Genomic DNA, 22,462 nt, shown 5'->3' with positions numbered 1-22,462 from the left:
TTTTATATAATAAAATTGGATAATTTAAATGAATCAGCAATTTCTTTTGTTGCTAACATATACAGTACTTAATGAAATAAATGCACAATAAACTACATTAGAGTCGTTCCATGCCATGCAAAACATGGCAAAGTGCTGCTCTCTCAGTAGAGAGAGTTTTCTGATGGTGGTTTAACCTGAGGGGCACCACAACTCAGGCAAGGGGAGAGTCCATCATGGCCAGTTCAGCCAGTCTGCTATTTAAACCTCTACACTATCAGTGCTCTGCACTGCAAGCCATCTCTCCAGACAACTGAGCTAAATTAATGGCCATGTAAAAAATGAGGTCTTCAGATGCTGGAGATCACAGCTGAAAATGTGTTGCTGGTGAAAGCACAGCAGGTCAGGCAGCATCTCAGGAATAGGAAATTCGACGTTTCGAGCATAAGCCCTTCTTCATTCCTAAAGAACACATTTTCAGCTAAATTAATGGCCATGCACGGCACATAACACAAAAAAACTTATCAAAATGACTTGAGTACATTCACTTTCATGATCGAAGCAAACGTGCTGGAGCCACATTTGTAGCTCACACAGAAATACGTCACAGGACATAGGAGCAGAAATTAGGCTATTCAGCCTATCGAGTCTGCTCGCCATTTAATCATGGATGACGGGTTTTTCATCCCCAATCTCCTCTTTCCTCCCCACAATGTTCGATCCCCTTGATACTCAATAACATATCCATCGCAGTCTTAAATACACTCAATGACCTGGCTTCCACGGCCTTCAGGGGCAATGAGTTCCATGGAGTCCCCGCCCTCTGGCTGAAGACGTTTCTCCTTATCTCCGTTCTAAAAGGTTTTCCCTTTGCTCTAAGGCTGTGCCCACATGTTCTAGACTTTCCTACCAATGGAAACATCTTCCCAGCATCTACTCTGTCCAGGCTATTCAGCATTGCTACTGTTTTAATTAGAAACCACCTCGTCCTTCTAACCTTCATCGGATATATGCCCAGAATCCTCAAACTTTCCTCATACGTTAAGCCTTATCATTCTTGGGACTATCCTCGTGAATGCTCTCGGGCCAGTACATCATTCCTGAGTCAATGGGCCCAAAACTGCACACAATACTCTAAATGCAATCATACTAGAGCCTTATAGAGCCCCAGAAATACATCCCTGCTTTTATATTAAAGTCCTCTCAAAATAAATGCCAACATTGCATTTGCCTTCGTAAATATTGACTCAACCTGCAAGGTTTAGGGAGGGTTTTGTATTCTTGAATAATTGGGCCTCTTTCTGTTGTAGGTGGGACCTCTACAAGCAGGATGGTCTTCATCTGAATCAGAGTGGTACCAATATCCTGGGAGAGTCGGGGGGGGGCGGGGAGGGATGGAATTCGCTAAGGTTATTGGGGTGGTTTCAAACTAATCCAACGGGGGAACGGAACCAAAATTGTCTTTCGAGTATAGAAAAGTTTGAGAGTGTGGAGGTCCAAAATCAAGTTTCTGTAACGCAAGATGGCACCAGCAAACAAATAGTTGGTTTGAAGTGTGTCTACTTCAATACCAAGAGCTTCCCGAAAAAGGTGGGTGAACTTGCAGCATGGGTTGGTACCTGGGATTTCGATGTTGTGGCCATTTCGGAGACATGGATGTAGCAGGGACAGGGATGGTTGTTGCAGGTTCCAGGATTTAGATGTTTCAGTAAGAACAGAGAAGATGGTAAAGGTTGGAGGGGGCGGCATTTTTGGTCAAGGACCGTATTACAGTTGCAGAAAGTATGTTTGGAGACTCATCAACTGAGGTAGTATGGACTGAGGTTAGAAACAGGAAAGGAGAAGTCACCATGCTGGGAGTTTTCTATAGGCCTCCGATAGTTTCAGATAAGTAGAGGAAAGGATAGCAAAGATGATTCTCCATAGGAGTGAGAGACACAGTGTAGTTGTCATGGGGAACTTCAACATTTGGAAAATTGACTGAGAACACTGTAATTCCTGATGAAGGGCTTATGCTCGAAACGTCGAATTCTCTATTCCTGAGATGCTGCCTGGCCTGCTGTGCTTTGACCAGCAACACATTTGCAGCTGAGAACACTGTAGTACGAGTACTATAGATGGGTCAGTTTTTTGTCCAGTGTGTACAGGAGGACGTCCTGAAAGAGGATGTGGACAGGCCAACAAGGGGCAAAGCCACAGAAGATTTGGTACTGGGTAATGAGCCCTGCCAGGTGTGAGACTTGGAAGTAGGTGAGCACTTTGGTGATCGCGATCATAACTCTGTTGTGTTTACTTTCGTGATCGAAAGGAATAGGCAAGAGTCACAGCTGGGGGAAATGCAAATACTATGTGATTAGTCAAGATTGAGGAAGCAAGGGTTGGGTAAGGAAACTGCAGGGGATGCACATATTAGAAATGTGGAGCTTATTCAAAGAAACGCTCCTGTGTGTCCAAGATAAGTATGAACCTATCAGGCAGGGAGGAAGATATACAACACGGGAGACGTGGTTTGCAAAGGAAGTGGAATCTCTCGTCAAAAGGAAGAAGAAGGCTTATATAAGGATGGGATGTGAAAGCTCAGTTAGGGTGCATGAGGGTCACAAGGTCGCCAGGAAAGACTAAAGAGAGAAGGTTGAGAAGAGCCAGGAGGAGACATGAGGAGTCGTTGGCGGATAGGATCAGGGCAAACCCTCAGGCTTTCTATAGGTATGTAAGGAATAAAAGAATGACAATAGTAAGATTAGGGACAATCAAGGATAGTAGTGGGAAGGTGTGTGTGGAGACAAAGGAGATGGGGAAGCACTTAATGAATTTTTTCGACAGTATTCACTCCAGAAAACGACAATGTTGTCGGCGAGAATATTGAGATACAAGCTATCAGACTATGTGTGATTGGGGTTCACAATGAAGAGGTATTAGAAATCCTGCAGAGTGTGAAAATAGATAAGCCCCCTGGGCTGAATGAGATTTATTGTAGAGTCCTCTGGGAAGCCAGAGAGGAGAGCGCCGAGCTTTTGGTATTGATCTTTTATCACCATTGTCTACAGGAATAGTGCCAGAAGACTGGAGGATAGCAAATGCGGTTCCCCTGTTCAAGAAGGGGAGTAGAGACAACCCTGATAATTATACACCATGGGCCTGACATCAGTTGTTGGAAAAGTGTTGGAAAAGGTTATAAGAGATTGGATTTATAGTCATTTAGAAAATAATAATTTGATTAGGGATAGTCAGCATGGGTTTACGAAGGGTGGTCGTGCCTCACAAACCTTATTGAGTTCTTTGAGAAGGTGACCAAACAGCTAGATGAGAGTAAACTGTTTATGACGTGCATATGGATTTCAGCAAGGCGGTTGATAAGGTTCCCCACAGTAGGCTATTGTACAAAGTGCAGTGGAATGGGATTGTGGGAGATATCGCAGTTGGATCGGTAATTGGCTTGCTGAAAGAAGACAGAGGTTGGTGGTTGATGAGAAATGTTCATCCTGGAGTCCAGTTACCAGTGGTGTACCGCAAGGGGCGGTGTTGGGTCCGCTGCTGTTCATTATTTTTCTCAACGACCTGAATGAGCGCGAAGAAGGGTGCGTTGGAAATTTGCAGATAACACTAAGGTCGGTGGTGTTGTGGATAGTGATGAAGAAAGTTGTAGGTTACACAGAGACATAGATACGCTGCAGAGTTGGGCTGAGAGGTGGCAAATGGAGTTCAATGCGGACAAGTGTGGGTGATTCACTTTGCTCAGAGTAACTGGAATGCAAAGCGCTGTGCTAATGGTAAGATTCTTATTAGATGAGCAGAGAGATCATGTTTTCCTGGTACACGGATCCTTGAAAGTTACCACCCAGGTTGACAGGTTTGTTAAGACGGCATTCGGTATTTTAGCTTTTATTAATAGACTGATCGAGTTCCGAAACCATGAGGTTATGCTACAGCTGTACAAAACTCTGGTGCGGCCGTACTTGGGGTATTGTGTACAATTCTGGTCACCACATTGGAAGAAGGATGTGGAAGCTTTGGAAAGAGTGCAGAGGAGATTTACTAGGATGTTGCCTATTATGGTGAGAAAGTCTTATGAGGAAAGGCTGAGGAACTTGAGGCTGTTTTCGTTAGAGAGAAGAAGGTTGAGAGGTGACATATTGGATACATATAAGATCATCAGAAGGGAGTGACTTTTTCCAAGTATGCCTTCTGTTAGCCAGCCAATTCTTTATCCGGATAGCCAAATCTCACTGTGCCCCATACTTCCAAACTTTATGAATGAGCCTACCATGGGGAACCCTATCAAATGCCTTGATGAAGTCCATAGACACCACATCCACTGGTCGTCCGTCGTAAACCTGGCTTGTCACCACCTCAAATAACTCAATAAGATTTGCGAGGCATGACCTGCCCCTCACAAAGCCATGCTGACTGCCTTTAATTACACTATACTTTGCCAAATAGTCATAAATCCTCTCCCTCAGAATCATTTCGTAAACTTTGCTGACCACAGACGTAAGACTGACTGGTCTGTAATTGACAGAAATTTTCCTATTACCCTTCTTGCAATCTGTTGCTTTATTTCCAGAGATATGTTTCGCTTGTACTCAAGTTTCACTTCTGCATACATAAGTTGTCTTTGTAAATATTGTTATTCTTCCATTATTCCTACTCTTTTTTTCATTTTTCCTATTTCTTTAATCAATGTTTCACTTCCTCTGTTCACTTTAGTGCATTATTACCTTACAGCCTTTGTTCGCATTAAAATGCACTACTGCTAAGCATTCCGAAATATCATCTTCAATGTCAGAGACTGCATCTGCTAACTTGACACATAATCTGATTTCCAAATTCTCTTTGTTCTTATGTCCTCTCAATCGCTCCAATACATCACCATTTTAAGTCTAATCAAATCTCGATCAGATCCGACGTGAGACCCAGTTATGATCACTGTTACCTGAAGCTGCCTTCAAGATGATGTCATGTCTTTGTATAATTCTAGGTCCGGTATTGCTTGGAAGTCCTTGAAAATGTCACCATAACACGCCACAAAGTATCACCTAAACTATTTCAAAATACAAAAAAAATTCAAATGAGGAAGAAAGAAATGTCGTTGCTGGAGATACAAAGAACAAAGAAACTTTACAGCCGAGGAACAGGCCCTTCGGCCTTCTAAACCGGAGCTGATCCAAAGCTATTACTTTGCTCTTCTGAATAAAAGGAAGAAGCGCGGATGCTGGAGATCTGAAACAAAAAAAAACACAGAGACAGCTGGAGAAACTCAGCGGCGTTTGGTGAGAGAAATGAGCAATAATGCTTTGAGTTCAGTGACGTTCTTTAAAACTGGGAAATATATTTCTCTCTTCACACAGATGCTGCCAAACCTTCCAAATTCTAGAGAAAACAGACCTTTGTTTAAATTAGAACAGTACAGCACAGAAACAGGACCTTCAGACTGTCAGGTCTGTCCTAAATATAATGCTACTCTAAACTATTCCCAGCTTCCTGTTCGGGGTCCATATTCCTCTGTTCCGACCTGTTCATGTGTCTGTCTTAATGCCTCTTCAATACTTCTATTATGCCTGTTTCTGCCATTACCTCCGGCATCAAGCACCGTCTGTCGAAATAAACTAGCCTCGCACGTCCCCTTTAAATTAACCAATAAGTTATCTAATCCTCCATGCATGCTACACACTGCCCTAATGACGCAGGCACTTATCAGTCGAACTTGCAGATAGTCATCAAACAACATTTGGCAATGCAAATATTTTGGATGCACGGGATCCCTGTGTCTCCCTTCCTTGATCTCTTCTCAATATATGCAAATACATTTGTCAGGGAGAATTTCCCATTCATCTGCCATGCTGAGTCCATTGGAATTTCATGTATTTCGAGATGATATGGTGTAAAATCGTTTGTAATCGGCTTGAATAATTTTACTTTTTCGAAAGAAGTGTTCCATTGACAGTTTTAGAGTCCTCCAGGCTGTTTCTAGAATTCGAAGGAAACTGGAAAGAATATCGTGAGGGTTTCCATTATCTCTGTCCCAACTCATTTTAACATGTCAGGGGGAAATTCATCGGGTCCAGGGGATGTTCAGACTTTAATACCATTAATTGTTCCTGTACATTTTCCTTTTTAATGATAATTATTGATTTTTTTTCTACTGGTCCTCCTTCTTAATTATTCTTTTAATGTTCCTCAGTGAAGACTGAAGAAAAGTTTTTATTCAAAAATTCTGAAATCCTGTCTCGCCATTCTCCATTCTCCAACACCATTCCCAAAGGAATCAATGATCACTTTGCTAGCTGATTGTATTTTTATCCTTCACAAAACGCTCTTGCTGGCTGTCTTGATGTTACGAACTGGCACTCAGTTATCACATGGAATGACAGAACAGACCCATCGGGGTGAATGGCCTGCTCATGTTCCAATAGATTCACAGCACGTTAACATATCCTCCATTACAGACATCCCAATCAGACTTTATCTCATTTGCTAGTGTTTGGCCTATATGCTTCTAACCCCTTCATGTTCATATACCCGTCCAAATGCTGTCAAACACTGCAAAGTGATGCCGTTCTTAATTTCCATAGTTCGTCTGAATCTGTGTAATCGCATCTGTTCACCATTGGGACATAATGAACCGTTATGTGTCTGCCATTCTTCCTCAACTGTTTTTTTTTTGCACTACATTCCTTTCCCAGTCCAATCGTTTGTTCCTTTGTAATTATACTTGATGAATTTCAGCAATATTTGCTTCTGAATGCCATTCCCCACTCTAGGACTGAACGCTCAGCTTGAACCATGCCACAGTCACTGAATTATGGGCTATGTTTCACTCTATCATTTGTTAAATGTATGTTTTGCACAATACTAGATCCTACGTAACCTGATCCCTCTATCTGAATGAAATAAACCATTTTCTCTGTGCTGTCTGTTATATTCGAAATAGAGGAGGTGATTGAAATGTTGCCATTGAGGTTCGTAATGTACTTCTGCTGCACATAGGAATGTTTCCAGTTTTTGTTTTCCAGAGCTGTATAAGACTCAGATCTTTTGGAAAAATTAAGAACTGAATCGTTTTTGAGTGATTCGAGTACATACAGAGAAAGTATTCTGAATGGAAAGCGTACAAGTATAACATACTGAATATCTTCTCAACTTGAAAAAAAACTCTTTTATTGAATATGGCATTTATTTAAAGTTACACAACAGTGAGCAAAGAATATTTTTCTGAACTTTAAAATGATGTGTGTGTGTGTGTGTGTGTGTGTTCGAAACATAAGGCAAAAAGGAAAAATAATAGTTGGATTTACTGTTTATAAATGCTTCAGTCAAGAATTGGAATGAGAAAATTATAACAAATAGTCAAGTAGATTCATTGACATGCAGTCATTAATTTTCAATAAACATGTACGCAACTGCAGGGGAGTCAGCAATTCTATCACATTAAGATTTGTCTTCTCTTGCCAAACAGAGAATGATTTCAGGAAACTAACAACATTTGAATGGCAGTCAATTTCACATGTTTATACGACATATGCACGTTTACAACGTTCTATATTTTGCAAACAAAATAGACAGTCTGGTGGGGACAAGATGAATTACATTTGTGACAGCCACAATGCAGATCAATAGTCGATGACTCTGTTGTGTGATGGCACAGAGCTCCTGCACAGATGGCCTTTTTTAGACTCTTCCCTTTGGATGCGTGAGTTCAGGAGTTTCCATGCAATTGATGATTATGTCTGCAGGAAGTGCCATTGGCTGCAAATTCTAACAGAATGCATGGATCAGTTAGAGCAGCATTTCGAGACAATGAGGACATTACAGGAGTTAGGTGCTATGATGGATAGCAGGTATAGGAAGGGGAAAAAACACAGATGCCGTCAGGTGAGTGGGTTACATCCAGAAAGGGTAGGAGAGTTTCCTGCGGCTATCCGCATCTCAAACAAATATTTTTTTTTGTGAAATGTTGGGGATGATGGACTCTCAGGGGAATGTAGTACAAACACATTTTTGGTACTCAGGCAGACTCCAATATTGAGAGGAGAACATCAGATTCCAAACGATCGATTTTGGTCGGGGACACCCTACTCAGAGGCACAGACAGACGTCTCTGCAGCCAGGAGTGAGATATCAGAAAGGCGTGTTGCCTCCACGGTGCAAGGATCAAAGATATCTTGGAGAGGGTGCAGAATAGTCTCAACGGGGACAGGGCCAAGCAAGAGATCATTGTATACATCTGATCTAATGGTGGACAAAGGGGAAAGGATAAGATTCTGAAGACAGTAGAAAGAAAGATAGACAGGAATTTAAAAATGAACGTCATCAAGGGTGATTAGATCTGGATTACTCCCAGTGCTACAAGCTAGTGAGGGTAGGAGTAGGAGGATGGAACAGATGAAAGCGTGACTGAGGAGCTGGTGAAGATTGGAAGGGTTCACATTTTTGTGTCATTGGATCCTGTTCTGTGTATAATTGACATGTCCAAGCAGGATGGATTGCAACTGAATTGGAAGAGGACTACTATATTGGCAGGGGCATTTGCTGGAGCTGCTCTGCTGAATTTAAACAATAAGGTGGGGTGAGTGATACCAAGGGAGATAGCGAGGAAACTGATCAGTCTGAGACGGGTACAGTTGGGAAAAGGGAGCAAGTCACACAGTCAGGACAGGTAGGAACAAAGCAGAGAACCAAGTAGGATTGATATTTTAAACTGCGTTTGCTTCAGTGCAAGAGGCCGCATAGGGAAGCCAGAGGAATTCTGGGCTTAAAAGCATGGGACTGAGATATCACAGCAATTACAGAGATGCGGCTCAAAGATGGACATGACTGGCAGCATAATGTTCCAGGATATGAATGGTTGAGGAATACTAGAAACCAGGACAAGAGGGGAGGGAGAGTGGCTTTTGTGAGATGGGATAGCATTCTGGCTGTAATGACAGAGGATATTAGTGGCATTACATCATGGGAAGTCATTCGGGTGGAACTGAGAAATAGGAAAGGGATGATCACATTTTTGTGATTGTAATAAAAACCACCCATAGTCAATGGGAGTTCCACACACAAATTTGCAAGGAGATCTCAGGTACCTGCAGGAATAATAGGGTTGTTATTGTTGGCGTTGTTAACTTTCCATCAGAGACAGAGTTTTCCATAGCATTAAGCTTTTAGATGGAGAGGAACTTGTGTGTACATGAAAGATTTCTGAGTAAGTATGTGGAGGTACCAACAAGAGAAGGTGCAAAATTGACCTAAAATTGGTGAGTTCTCAGTGCTGGACTAACGACCCGAATTCTATTAGGTTTAAAGTAATGATGGAAAATGATCGATCAGACCTAAAGATTGAAGTTCTAATGTGGAGGAAGACCAATCTTTATGGTAATAGTGGCTGTCTCGCTGTGCTGCGCTATCAGTAATTAACCTATAAATGCCAGATCCACCTTCATTTATGATCGCCATGCAATGAGGCAGCACCTCGGAGTGGGCCCTCTGACTAAAGGGCACTGCATCAGAAGGGAACCAGTGAAAATGACCCTTGCGCTCAGAACTGACCCTGTGATATAGTATCTCAGTACTCACCCACAAATCATTTCGCCCTCCCACAATTCAGACTCCTGGATTATTTGGCACTGCCTCAAGATTGATGCTATGGCAATAATGCATTTCCTCAATTCTGACCTCTGAAAATGAGGCATACCTTCAGTGTTCAAGATCTAACAGTGATTCAATCACTCAGTATTGACTCTCTGAGAGAGCCATGATATCTCAGTTCTGACCCTCTAATCGTGTGATAGTCTTTTAAGTCTGACCCTCATGCGATGAGGCACTGCCTCATTGTTGACCCATTGAGTGCTACACTGCACTAATTCTCCCGTTATCTGAGATACTGAAGCACTGTCAGATGGTCAAAACCTTGGCAATGCATCACTGTAAGATGGTCAATACTGAGGCAGTGCTTTATTTTAAGAGGTTTGGAACTGTGATAAAGACACATGATTTAAGTGTGAGTCCTGGGTATTGCAGCATCAGATGGGAGAATTGGTGCAGTTCAGGACTAAGTCGGAAAATTGCAGTAGGACAACACTGAATGGGCGAATTAGAGTGTAGCATCCCTCAATGGGAGAATCAGTAAATGGGGGAATTGTTGTTGGGAAGCAATAAACTGGAGAATTGGTGCAGGGCATCAGTAAATGAGAGGGTTGGTGCAGGGTGCCAGGAACTCTCATATCAAAGAAGCACTGTGATGCCTTATGTACATGTAGCAGTATTCCTCCTGCCAAAATATCTTTTCTCGATCATGAGTCACTGAACAACCAGAGAATCACAACGAGATATCTGTACCTGGGGATTAATACCAGACCAGCACGTTTTCTCAGGACACTAGCATTAATCAGCTAACATTAATAAATCTCATGTTAATGATATTCTCCTTTCGTATCTGAGCAGTACAATCACATCCATTGATAGGGTGAGATGCAGAAGAACTAGAAAATGTTCGAGTTTGCTATTTGTATAGCGGCAGTAGAATAGGATGAGCTTAGTCAGATGTGATTCACACCAGTAGTGGGACAAAAGCAGCGTGGTTAAAAATATCATGGGTTCAAGGGTCACTTGTACTGGAGAGATAAACTAACCACTATTACAAATATAATTTACTGAGAGGCAGATGTTGTCAGCTCAAGTTTAAGTGATGCATATCAGTAATCAGAGAATGTCAGTCATGATTTGTATTTGGGATCGGGTTAGTCACACGTATGGTAGGATTTACATCACTGCCTGTTCTGAAACTGTCTCTGCACTTGGCTAATGTGGTCTCCGAGTTGGGAGGATAAGGCTCTGTGTAGCTGCTGTTGTCAGTCCTTTCGGAACAGATTTAGCAACGGCACAGGGGGATTTAATTTGTTACATAAACACTCACCCATATCCCTCCAAACCTTTGCTATTCATGCATCTATACAAGTACCTTTGGTTTTTCAGATCTTGCTGCATCGGTGTCATGGACTGTTTCGCAATCTGAGGAGTCTGAGGCAGTGGCATAAGTGTCAAGACTCAAAAACCAAGTTAAATCTAGTTAAATTTGAGCAAATTGTTTGGGTAGAACGTATATTGTTCAGACTCCTTGGAAACATTCTAGGAAGAGGTAAGGTTAAACTTTGAAATGAGGTGAATGAGGATTGAGCTGTAATGCTGCTCAACGTTAGTCAGCTCAGCAAATGTTTGAAGCTGGAGACCTGACTGAATGTAGCAAAGCTAAGCTGACTGAGGCAAAATTTTAACTGCTGCCTCCATTGGGATGACTGCGTATTCCAGGAAATTTGACATTTCAAACCTTTCAAGCTGTATTCGTATTGCACTTTGTCATTCTTGTATTTTAACTATTGTTCAGAGAGTCGTCAAATCCAAGAATAATATTATAAATGAAATTTATCACATACACGGACCACAAAATTACAAAGATGCAAGAAATGGTAAAGAGTTAAATCATAGACCTCCTTCTGCTCTCTATCCTCGGGTTACCATGATTCTCTCCCTTGCTCTGTCCCGTTAGGCCTTTCCAGAATCGACTGGCGACTATAATGTGTCTGACTGTCAGAGCAGCAGAATTAGAATGAATGGCAGTAATGGAGAAAAGTATGTAATGAACCATTTAAATCCCAGCTGGGCTCACTGAAACAGCTCAGCTTTGAAATACAGAGCCATGTACAGTATTGTGTAAATCTGAAGGAGCAAGAAATCTGTATTAAACAGGTCAGGGTGCAGGTTGTTGGTAATTTGCACAATTTTTAATTTTCAGTGTGCAACTGCACTGCATTGAATTAAATTCATGTTAGGGTTGATAACTATGGTGGGATTAAAATACTCGCATTTCATTGCAATTATCAATAAATTTCCAGATGCTCTTTTAGACGAATTTCTTGAATTGACAGCAACAATGTGGAAAGAGAACTGGAAAAGTTCCAGATTTTAATTTTCCGGATCTGCTCATTTCAAGGTCTCCGAAAAATCTGAAGTCATTTCAAACTCCAAATGACCACTTTTATTTTTATAAAATATCATCAGTAACGACAGACAGAGTCTAATTCTTTCATGAATGTGACATTACCGCATAAGATGTGGTGGAATTAGCTTTTCAAATCATTTTTCAGATCCACAGTTGCAAAGTGGCGTGATGTTGAGGTTGAGAAAATTTCAAATGTAAGTCTCGTTGAGTAGTGGTCAACTCTTTTACGATTGATAAACTTTGTTCATTCTGTTAAACTGGAAATAGTCACTTCAACACCACTTACAAAATTAGTCTGAGGACTTTTCACCTTTGCATTTCTTTGTATTTTGGTCTCGACAGCTCTCCTGGATACTTGCAAATAAGTTTACCCCTTCTAAGCGATACGACCATAGAAGCAGGAATTAGGCAATTCGGCCCATCAGGTCTGCTCTGCCATTCAACCATCTCTGATAGGTTTCCTCAACCCCATTTTTCCTCTTTTTCCTGATAATCCTTGATACCTTTGACAATCAAGAACTCAGCTATCACTGTTTTAGATACATTCAACGACCTGGACTCCACAGCCCTCTGTGGCAATGATTTCCACATATTCACCACTATCTGGCAAAAGACGTTTGTCTTTGTATCCATTATGATAGGTCTTCCCTTTACTCTCAGGCTATGCACTTCCCTGTAGATTCTCATTCATAACTCTAACCTGCCAATGGAGACATTTACAAATATCAAGTTAATCTAATAAAGCGCCATCCATAGTTTGGAAAAACCGGGACAAGCATTTGGTTATTTATGGTGTTGACTTATGTAAAAATTACATTTCAGTGCTTTCTTGATCTGCTGTCTAAATTTGGATTGTGTCACCCCGTAAATAAATGCATTTGTACAACAACTTAAATTCAACAGCATGACTCCAACATGTGCAAATAGGAATAAAGAATGATCACCATCTGTGGGATCGGTTCCTGGAATAATATTATAAATGAAATTTACCACATATACGGACCACAGAATTACAAAGCTGCCAGAAATGGTAAAGAGTAAAATTATAGATCTCCTCCGGCTCTCCGTCTCTGGGTCACTGCGATTCTCTCCCTTGCTGTGTCGCCTCAGTCCCTTCCGCACACGACTGGCCACTATAATGTGCCTGACTGTCAGAGCGTTGAGCAGCAGTATGAGAACAAATGGCAGTAATGGATAAAAAACTGTGATGAACCATTTAAATCCCACCCAGCTCGAATCGCTGTAGTAGCTCGGCTTTGAAACACAGAGCCACGGTAGATTATAAAGTATTGCATAAGGTTTAAATCTAAAGTAGAAAGGAATATGCATTAAACAGATCAGGGTGCAGGTTGTTGATAGAATTACAACTGCATTTCTCTTTGTGCAATAATGAAACTTCAGTCTCCGGCAGCAGATAATGACATATCGATCAAAGCTGAAAGTGACCGTGAACCAAACAGAGCAGGAGGTGGCTGCTATTGATAAGACATAGATTATACTGCACAATGGAGTCAAATCTAAGAAAGATAAAGGGAAGTAATAAACATTGATGTGCCTCAATATAACCTCAGTGATAATCACTATGAGATCCGATCCTGCCATGGCTACCAGATAGCAAGTCGTGCAGGAGGACAGGCCACACTTCCCCTGAGACAGGATGACGAGCGAACCTAAACTAACTTCAGGAGCGAGAAAAGAACACGTTTGAATCAAAAATATCTTATGGATTCACTTTGGTTCCAAACAAAAGGCTTTAACTTGTTTAAACATCACATTTATGATTTTAGTTCATCTCAAACATGCCTATTCCCAGGCCTAACAAGCTGAGAGTTTACGCGATACACCTTTCTTCACTCGCCATTCTATTCTGAATATGTGTGAATAATATTCCCAACCTTGAAATTAACTAGTCACACACCACCATCTTATCGTTCAACAGGTTTCTTTGAAATCACAATGATTCTGAACAGAGCCCTTTTGTCACTTCACCTGACGAAGAAACTGCCCTGGCCAGTTAAAGACTGATATGAGGAAGGATTTCTTCTCTCAGAGGTGTTTGAGTCTTTGGAACTCCTTGTTGCCGGGAGCTGTGGGGGCACAGGCCTTGTGTGTATTTAAGGCTGAACATGGATAGAATCTTGTTCAGCCAGGGTGTGGGGAAACGACAGGAACGTGAGGAATGTCAGATCATCCATGATGCCATTGAAAGACACAGCAGGCTCGATGGGCACAATGGCCCACTCCTGTTCCTTCTTCTTTCGATCTTAAGACATGGATTTATAATAAGGATTCCACCTCCAATGATGCCTCAGAATCATTTGCCACTGACAAATGTGAGGACATTAATTTTGGATGCCTTGTCAGCATCGACGAAATGGATTGAAAGATCTGTTTCTGCGCTTACATACATACATCTCCATGACTCTGCGTCCTCGAGCTATTTAGTTGTAAATCTTCAACAACAAAAAAACTCAGAGATCCAGGAGTGGGATTTTACAAAAAAAAGCAAGTACATATAAATAAATGGAAACTCACATCTGGTCAGGTAGCATTCGTCAGGAAAGAAGCTAAGTGATGCTGTCCGCTAGATAACATTTGCGTCTGACCTGGTTCATATCTATAATGTTGATAGAGTCAGAGAGGATATTTGAAAATGAGGCATTCACCATTCTGTGAATGAGTCGACTGAAAAATGAATGAGGTGGAAAAGTGAGAAAACGGTTTAGTGAAAATGTAAGTGCTTTAATGCGGAACAGAGAGTGTCTTGTGAGGACAATGCTCTTTGTCACTGTCAGTTGGAGCAAGAAAGCCAAACGGACCCCCGGGTTATGGGTCAGCCTATTCCTCACATACTAAATTGGGATCTCCAACTCCAATGGAAAACCCCGTCTCCTCTCTTCTCTACCAAAGCCAGAGGGTAAAACGTGCCGATACTTTGCTGATCCTTGGTAAGGTTGTCACTCTACCAGCACTAGAGGTCACGAGCAGATGGGAAGGGAGTCAAGACAGCTCTGTCAGAGAGTGTGAGAGGGAGAGTGAGAGGGAGAGAGAGTTAGAGGGAGAGAGGGAGAGGGAGATAGGGTGTGTGTGAGTGAAGAGAGAGAAAGAGAGAGAGAGAGTGAGAAGGGCCATTTAATGTCACGCGAATCGATTGGATGAATCTTTCAACAAAATTGTGATGGAATTTCAATTGGGAGGTTGCAAGGAAACATATCCAGTGCAGGGAGTTCCAGTGAAGCGTACAAAGTACGAGTGGATGTCGGTTTGATCTGGATGTGCTATTTTGTTGGGCGGGGTGCAGGTGGCAGGAGAACAGGATGAGAGGGAACCATGAAGAGAGTGAAAACAAATCCAGCATCGCCTCAACTCACCCCTCCCCAACCCCTCCCCCGATTGGCCCTCACCACACCAAATCCCATGGAGCTGCTGCTGGAGGAGGGCTAACACACCGGAGACGACAGAATGGGGACGCAAATGTTTGGTTTAAAATCATAAGGAGGCTGTGAAATTAGAAGAGAGAGGTAGGCTGTCACAAGGAGGTATCTCAGAATCATTTTCCTGTCTTTCACTAAAAGACAGGGCCACAAGGCTAAGAAAATAACGAGAATGTTTCAGAAAAGGAACATGTGCAGGTGAGTTTTCTGATTGATTCTCATCTCGGCTTCAAAGAGTCATCCTTCCTCTCTGAGGCTGTACCCTCGGACCCGTGTCACACCTACTGGTGGAAATATCTTCTCTCCTTCCACTCCCTCCAGACCTCTCAGTATTCTGTAAGCTTCAATCAGAATTCCCCTCTGCCACTACCAAATAATATCCTTCTGAATTCCATTGGCGACCTCATCACCCCAGAGTGGGATACATTTGCCACTTCTCTGCTCCAAACAAAACAACCCGAGCTTGTCCATCCTTCCCCCATCTCTGAATCACTCCATCCCCACACACAGCAACTCAAACAGCATCAGAGGAGCAGGAGGGTTAAAATGATCATCCGGTCTAAAACATCAACCCTCCTCCACCTCTGATGCTTCCTGACCTGTTGTGCTTTATCCAGCTCCACAGTTTACTGAAACTGACTTTCCAGCAGCTGTAGCGTTCACTATCTACAAACGACAATCCGAAACACACTTGTATACGAGGCAATAAATCAAAACACCAAAGTTAATTCAGGCCAATTAAATGTTTTGAAAATTAAATGATAAAACGGTTGCGGCATCTACGTAAGGGTTTGTACGCAGCGTCAGTCCCACAGTAAAAACAGGGACAGCATACTTACACAGCTTCTGGGTAAAGTCACTTACCCGGAACACCAATGACAGCCAGGATCACGTAAAATATTTTGTTGGCAATCAGAATCGTCCTGTGCATTTTCTGAATGCACTCCTCCGCCTCAATGAATAATCCAACTGAATTCAGCTCCGGAGTCAATGAAGCCCATTATTTATATTGTCTGGAAATCTCCACGGGGACATGAGGATTGCAACATTTTCAAAGTGAGCTTTTACAATTTGGGAAAAACAAATCTGTGTCAGAACACGGTTGAGTTAGAATGTGTTTCAATGATGATACTGATATTTTAGATACGAAAATTGGATAATGTAAATGAATCAGCAATTTCTTTTTTTGCTTAGGTATACAGCACTGAATGAAATAAATGCACAATAAACTATATTACAGTCGTTTCAAATCAGACATAACAGTTAAGGCCATAGTCCTGCTCTCTCAGTAGAGAGAGTTTCCTGATGGTGGTTTAACCTGAGTGGCACCACACCTTAGGCAAGGGGAGAGCCCTTCATGGTTAGTTCAGCCAGTCTGCTATTTAAACCTCCGCAGCTATCAGTGCTCTGCACTGCAAGCCAGCTCTCCAGACAACTGAGCTAAACCAATGGTCATGCACGGCACATAATACAAAAAACTTATCAAAATGATTTGAGCATTTTCACTGTCATGATGGAAGCAAACGTGCTGGAGCCAAATTTGTGTCTTACACAGAATTTTCGGGTGGCACGGTGGCACAGTGGTTAGCACTGCTGCCTCACAGCGCCTGAGACCCGGGTTCAATTCCCGACTCAGGCGACAGACTGTGTGGAGTTTGCACGTTGTCCCCGTGTCTGCGTGGGTTTCCTCCGGGTACTCCGGTTTCCTCCCACGACCCAAAGATGTGCGGGTCAGGTGAATTGGCCGTGTTAGTCAAGGGGTAAATGTCGGGATATGGGTGGGTTGCGCTTCGGCGGGTCGGTGTGGGCTTGTTGGGCCGAAGGGCCTGTTTCCACACTGTAAGTCTAATCTAATCTAAACATCATAGGACATAGGAGCAGAAATTAGGCCAGTCAGCCTATCGAGTCTGCTCGTGATTTAATCATGGCTCTTGGGGTTTTCAACCCCAGTCTCCTCTTTTCTCCCCATAATGTTCGATCCCCTTGATACTCAATAACATATCCTTCGCAGTCTTAAATACACTCAATGACCTGGCCCCCACAGCCTTCAGGGGCAATGAGTTCCATCGACTCCCCACCCTCTGGCTGAAGACGTTTCTCTTTATCTACTTTCTAAAAGGTCTTCCCTTTCCTGTAAGGCTGTGCACTCATGTCCTAGTCTTTCCTACCAATGGAAACATCTTCCCAGCATCTACTCTGTCCAGGCCAATCACTACTGTTACTGTTTTAATTAGACACCACCTCATCCTTCTAAACTTCATCGAATATATGCCCAGAATCCTCAACCTTTCCTCATACGTTCAGCCTTATCATTCTTGGGACTACTCTTGTGAATGCCCTCTGAACACGCTCTGGGGCAAATACATCATTCCTGAGACAGTGGGCCCAAAACTGCACACGATACTCTAAATGCAATCATACCAGAGCCTTGTAGAGACTCAGAAATACATTCCTGCTTTTATATTCAAGTCCTCTCAAAATAAATGCCAACATCGCATTTGCCTTCGTAAATATTGACTCAACCTGCAAGGTTGAGGGAGGGTTTTGGATTCTTGGATAATTGGGGCTCTTTCTGCGGTAGGTGGGACCTCTATAAGCAGGATGGTCTTCTTCTGAACTAGAGGGGTACCAATATCCTGGGCAAGGGGGGCGGGAATTCGCTAAGGTTATTGGGGTGGTTTCAAACTAATCCAACAGGGGGAACAATACCAAAATTGTAGTTCGATTACAGAAAATATTGAAAGTATGGAGATCCAAAATCAAGTTTCAGTGACGGAAGATGGCACCGGCAAACAAGAAGTTGGTTTGAAGTGAGTCTACTTCAATGCCAAGAGCATCCGGAATAAGGTGGGTGAACTTGCAGCATGGGTTGGTACCTGGGACTTCGATGTTGTGGCCATTTTGGAGACATGGATGTAGCAGAGACAAGAATAGTTGTTGCAAGTTCCAGGAATTAGATCTTTCAGTAAGAACAGAGAAGATGGTAAAATTTTGAGGGGGAGGCATTGTTGGTCAAGAACAGTATAACAGTTAGAGAAAGTATGTTTGGAGACTGGTCAACTGAGGTAGTATGGGCTGAGGTTAGAAACAAGAAAGGAGAAGTCACCATGCTGGAGTTTTCTATAGGCCTTCGATAGTTCCAGAGATGTGGAGGAAAGGACGGCAAAGATGATTCTCAATAGGAGTGAGAGACACAGGGTAGTTGTCATGGGGGACTTCGACATTCGAAAAAATGACTGTTAACACTAGTACGAGTAGTATAGATGGGTCAGTTTTTTGTCTAGTGTGTGCAACAGGACTTCCTGACAGAGGATGAAGACAGGCCAACAAGGGGCGAAGCCACGTTAGAATTGGTAATGGGTAATGAGTCCCACCATATGTTCGACTTGGAAGTAGGTGAGCACTTGGTTATCGCGATCATGACTCTGTTATGTTTACTTGAGTGATAGACAGGAATATGTGTGTGCCATTGGGCAAGAGTTACAGCTGGGGGAAAGGCAAGTACGATGTGATTAGGCAAGATTGTGGAAGCAGAGGATGAGGAAGGAAACTGCAGGGATGTGTATCTTAGAAATGTGGAGCTTATTCGAGGAAAAGTTCCTGTGTGTCTTGGATAAGAATGTACCTGTCAGGCAGGGAGGAAGTGGTAGAGCGCGGGAGCTGTGGTTCGCAAAGGAAGTGGAATCTCTGGTCAAGAGGAAGAAGAAGGCTTATGTTCGGATGAGATGTGAAAGCTCAGTTAGAATGCTTGAGGTTCACAAAGTAGACAGGAAAGACTAAAGAGAGAGCTCAGAAGAGCCGGGAGGAGACATGAGAAGTTGTTGGTGGATAGGTTCACGTCAAACCCTGAGGCTTTCTATAGGTATATAAGGAATAAAATAATGACGAGAGTAAGATTAGGGACAATCAAGGATAGTAGTGGGAAGTTGTGTGTGGAATCAGAGGAGATAGGGGAAGCACTTAATGAATATTTTTCGACAGTACTCACGATAGAAAACGACAATGTTGTCGGCGAGAATACTGAGATACAAGCTATTAGATTATGTGTGGTTGGGGTTCACAATGAAGAGGAATTAGAAATCCCGCAGAGTGTGAAAATAGATAAGCCCCCTGGGCTGAATGAGATTTATTCTAGAATCCTCTGGGAAGCCAGAGAGGAGAGCGCCGAGCTTTTGGCATTGATCTTTAAATCGTCATTGTCTACAGGAATAGTGCTAGAAGACTGGAGGATATCAAATGTTGTTCCCCCTGTTCAAGAAGAGGAGTGGAGCCACCCCAGGTGTTTATGTACCAGTGAGCCTTACATCAGTTGTCGGTAAAGTGTTGGAAAAGGTTATAAGAGATAGGATTTATAGTCATCTAGAAAAGGATAATTTGATTAAGGATAATCAGCGCGGTTTTGTGAAGGATAGGTCGTGCCTCACAAACCTTATTGAGTTTTTGAGAAGGTGACCAAACAGCTAGATGAGAGTAAGCCGGTTGATGTGGAGTATATGGACCTCAGCAAGGCGTTTGAGAAGGATCCCCACAGTAGGCTATTCTACAAAATGCGGAGGAATGGGACCGTGGGAGTGATAGCAGTTTGGAACAGTCATTGGCTTGCTGAAAGAAGACAGAGGGTGGTGGTTGATGAGAAATGTTCATCCTGGAGTCCAGTTACCAGTGGTGTACCGCAAGGGTCGGTGTTGGGTCCACTGCTTTTCATCATTTTTATAAACGACCTGAATGAGGGCGTAGAAGGGTGGGTTCTTAAATTTGCGGACGACACGAAGGTCGGTGGAGTTGTGGATAGTGACGAAGAATGTTGTATCTTACAGAGAGACATAGATAAGCTGCAGAGCTGGGATGAGGGCTGGCAAATGGAGTTTAATGCGGACAAGTGTGAGGTGATTCACTTTGCTCGAAGTAACTGGAATGCAAAGTACTAGGCTAATGGTAAGATTCTTAGTAGAAGAGCAGAGAGATCTCCATTTCCTGGTACACGGATCCTTGAAAGTTGCCACCCAGGTTGACAGGGTTGTTAAGACAGCATTTGGTGTTTTAGCTTTTATTAATAGAGGGATCGAGCTCCGGAACCATGAGGTTATGCTACAGCTGTACAAAGCTCTGGTGCAGCCACACTTGGAGGACTGTTTACAGTTCTGATCACCGCATTATAAGAAGGATGTGGAAGCTTTGGAAAGAGTGCAGAGAAGATTTACTAAGATGTTGACTGGTATGGAGAGTAAGCCTTATGAGGAAAGCTGAGGGACTTGAAGCAGTTTTCGTTTGAGAGAAGAAGGTTGAGAGGTGACATCTTAGATATATATAAGATAATCGGAGGGTTAGATAGGATGGACAGGGAGAGACATTTTCCAAGTATGGTGACGGCGAGCACGAGAGGCACAGCTTTAAATTGAGGGGTGATAGATATAGGAGAGATGTCAGTGATAGTTTCTTTACTCAGAGAGGAGGAAGGGCATGGAATGTTTTGCCTGCAACGGTAGTGGATTCGCCAGCTTTCAGTACATTTAAGTCATCATTGGACAAGTATATGGACATACATGGAATCGTGTAGATTAGATGGGATTCCGATTGGAATGTTAGGTCGGCCGAAAGGCCTGGACTGCGCTAAATGTTCTATGTTCTATGTTCCATGTTTACCTTGAGAGAGAAAGGTATAAAGACAGGTTGTGAGATGATGCAGGCATTTGCAGAGAAATATTGATCAGTAAAATGAGAGGGCAAATAGTAGGCTAATGGAGTACAAAGTGGGAACATATAATGGCCATTCTGGAAGAGAAAATAAAAAAGAAGTACTACTTAAATGGAGGAAAACATCAGAAAGACAGCACAACTGGACCTGGGAGAAACTGTGCATGAAACACAAAAAGCCACCATGTAACGGTAGCAGATAATTGGGAAGGGGGTGAATGGAATGTTCGTCCTTATTTCAATGTGGCTTGGAGTATAAAAGTAGGGAAGTCTTACTTCTGCTGGAGAGACTACATCTAGAGACCAGCTCTGTGATGGGTTTTGATCACTTATTCAAGGTAAAATGTGACTTAATTGCAGCCAGTTCAGGGAAGGTTCATGCGAATGATGTGTGATATGGTGGAATTGTTTTACGAGAAAAGGTAAAACAGGTTGGGACTCTACTTGCTGAAATTTAGAAGAATAAGAGGAGTCCCCTTGGAATATATCGGATTCTGAAGGGGCTTGATGGTAAATGCTGAATGGGTGTTTCCCCTCATGGGAGAGTCACTCTGGTCATTAATGTAAGACTGAGATGGAGAGGGGTTTCTTCTCCCAGAACGATGTGAGCATTTGAAACTCCTGCTCACAGAGCGATGGGGTGGGGTCGAGCCCTTGTGTATATTGAAGCCTAAGACTGAGAGATTATTGATCAGTCGGGGAATCAAGGGTATAGGGGAAAGAATGTGGACTGAGGATTATCGTATCAGCCACGATCCTACTGAGTGATGGAGCAAGGTAGAGGGGCCGAGAGGCCCATACCTGTTACTATTTCTTATCGTCTGTTATGTGCTTCCATCCAAATGGAAAATTAGCTGAGTATGTTAATAAATATTCACATTCCAGTCGGAGCTGTGAGGATGCCTGCCCTCACTCGACAATGGCAAATCAAGTTGAGGCAGTGGGTTTTCCTGAATGGATGTTGTTCACTGCCCTGAGCTGTCGTGAGTCCATCAGCAAGTTTTCCTGGATCTTGGCACGTGTCAGTCTGTGACTCTCGCTCAAAGGATGACTCTTTCCTGTGGGAGACCAGTCGGTTTCTGCCAGTACTGCGGCATCTCTCACTGTATTGATGAAGTTCCCGGTTCACACAATGGGGAACAGGCATGTAGTATAGAGTCCTGTGGCACTGAGCTGTTACATTCGAACCTCGAGAAAAATCATCCCTTCTCTATCCAAATCTTCATTTTGTATAAAGCAAATACACCCCGAAAAATACACTCACATCTAAACACACACACACACACACACACACGCACACACACCTCCAGTACACAGACGCACACACACACCTGTATACACACACACGTGCACACACGCACAAACCTCT

Source organism: Hemiscyllium ocellatum, chromosome 40, assembly GCF_020745735.1.
Source record: "Hemiscyllium ocellatum isolate sHemOce1 chromosome 40, sHemOce1.pat.X.cur, whole genome shotgun sequence".
Lineage (NCBI taxonomy): Eukaryota > Metazoa > Chordata > Chondrichthyes > Orectolobiformes > Hemiscylliidae > Hemiscyllium > Hemiscyllium ocellatum.
The sequence above is the reverse complement of the archived record's forward strand: the minus strand, read 5'-3'. Positions refer to the sequence as shown.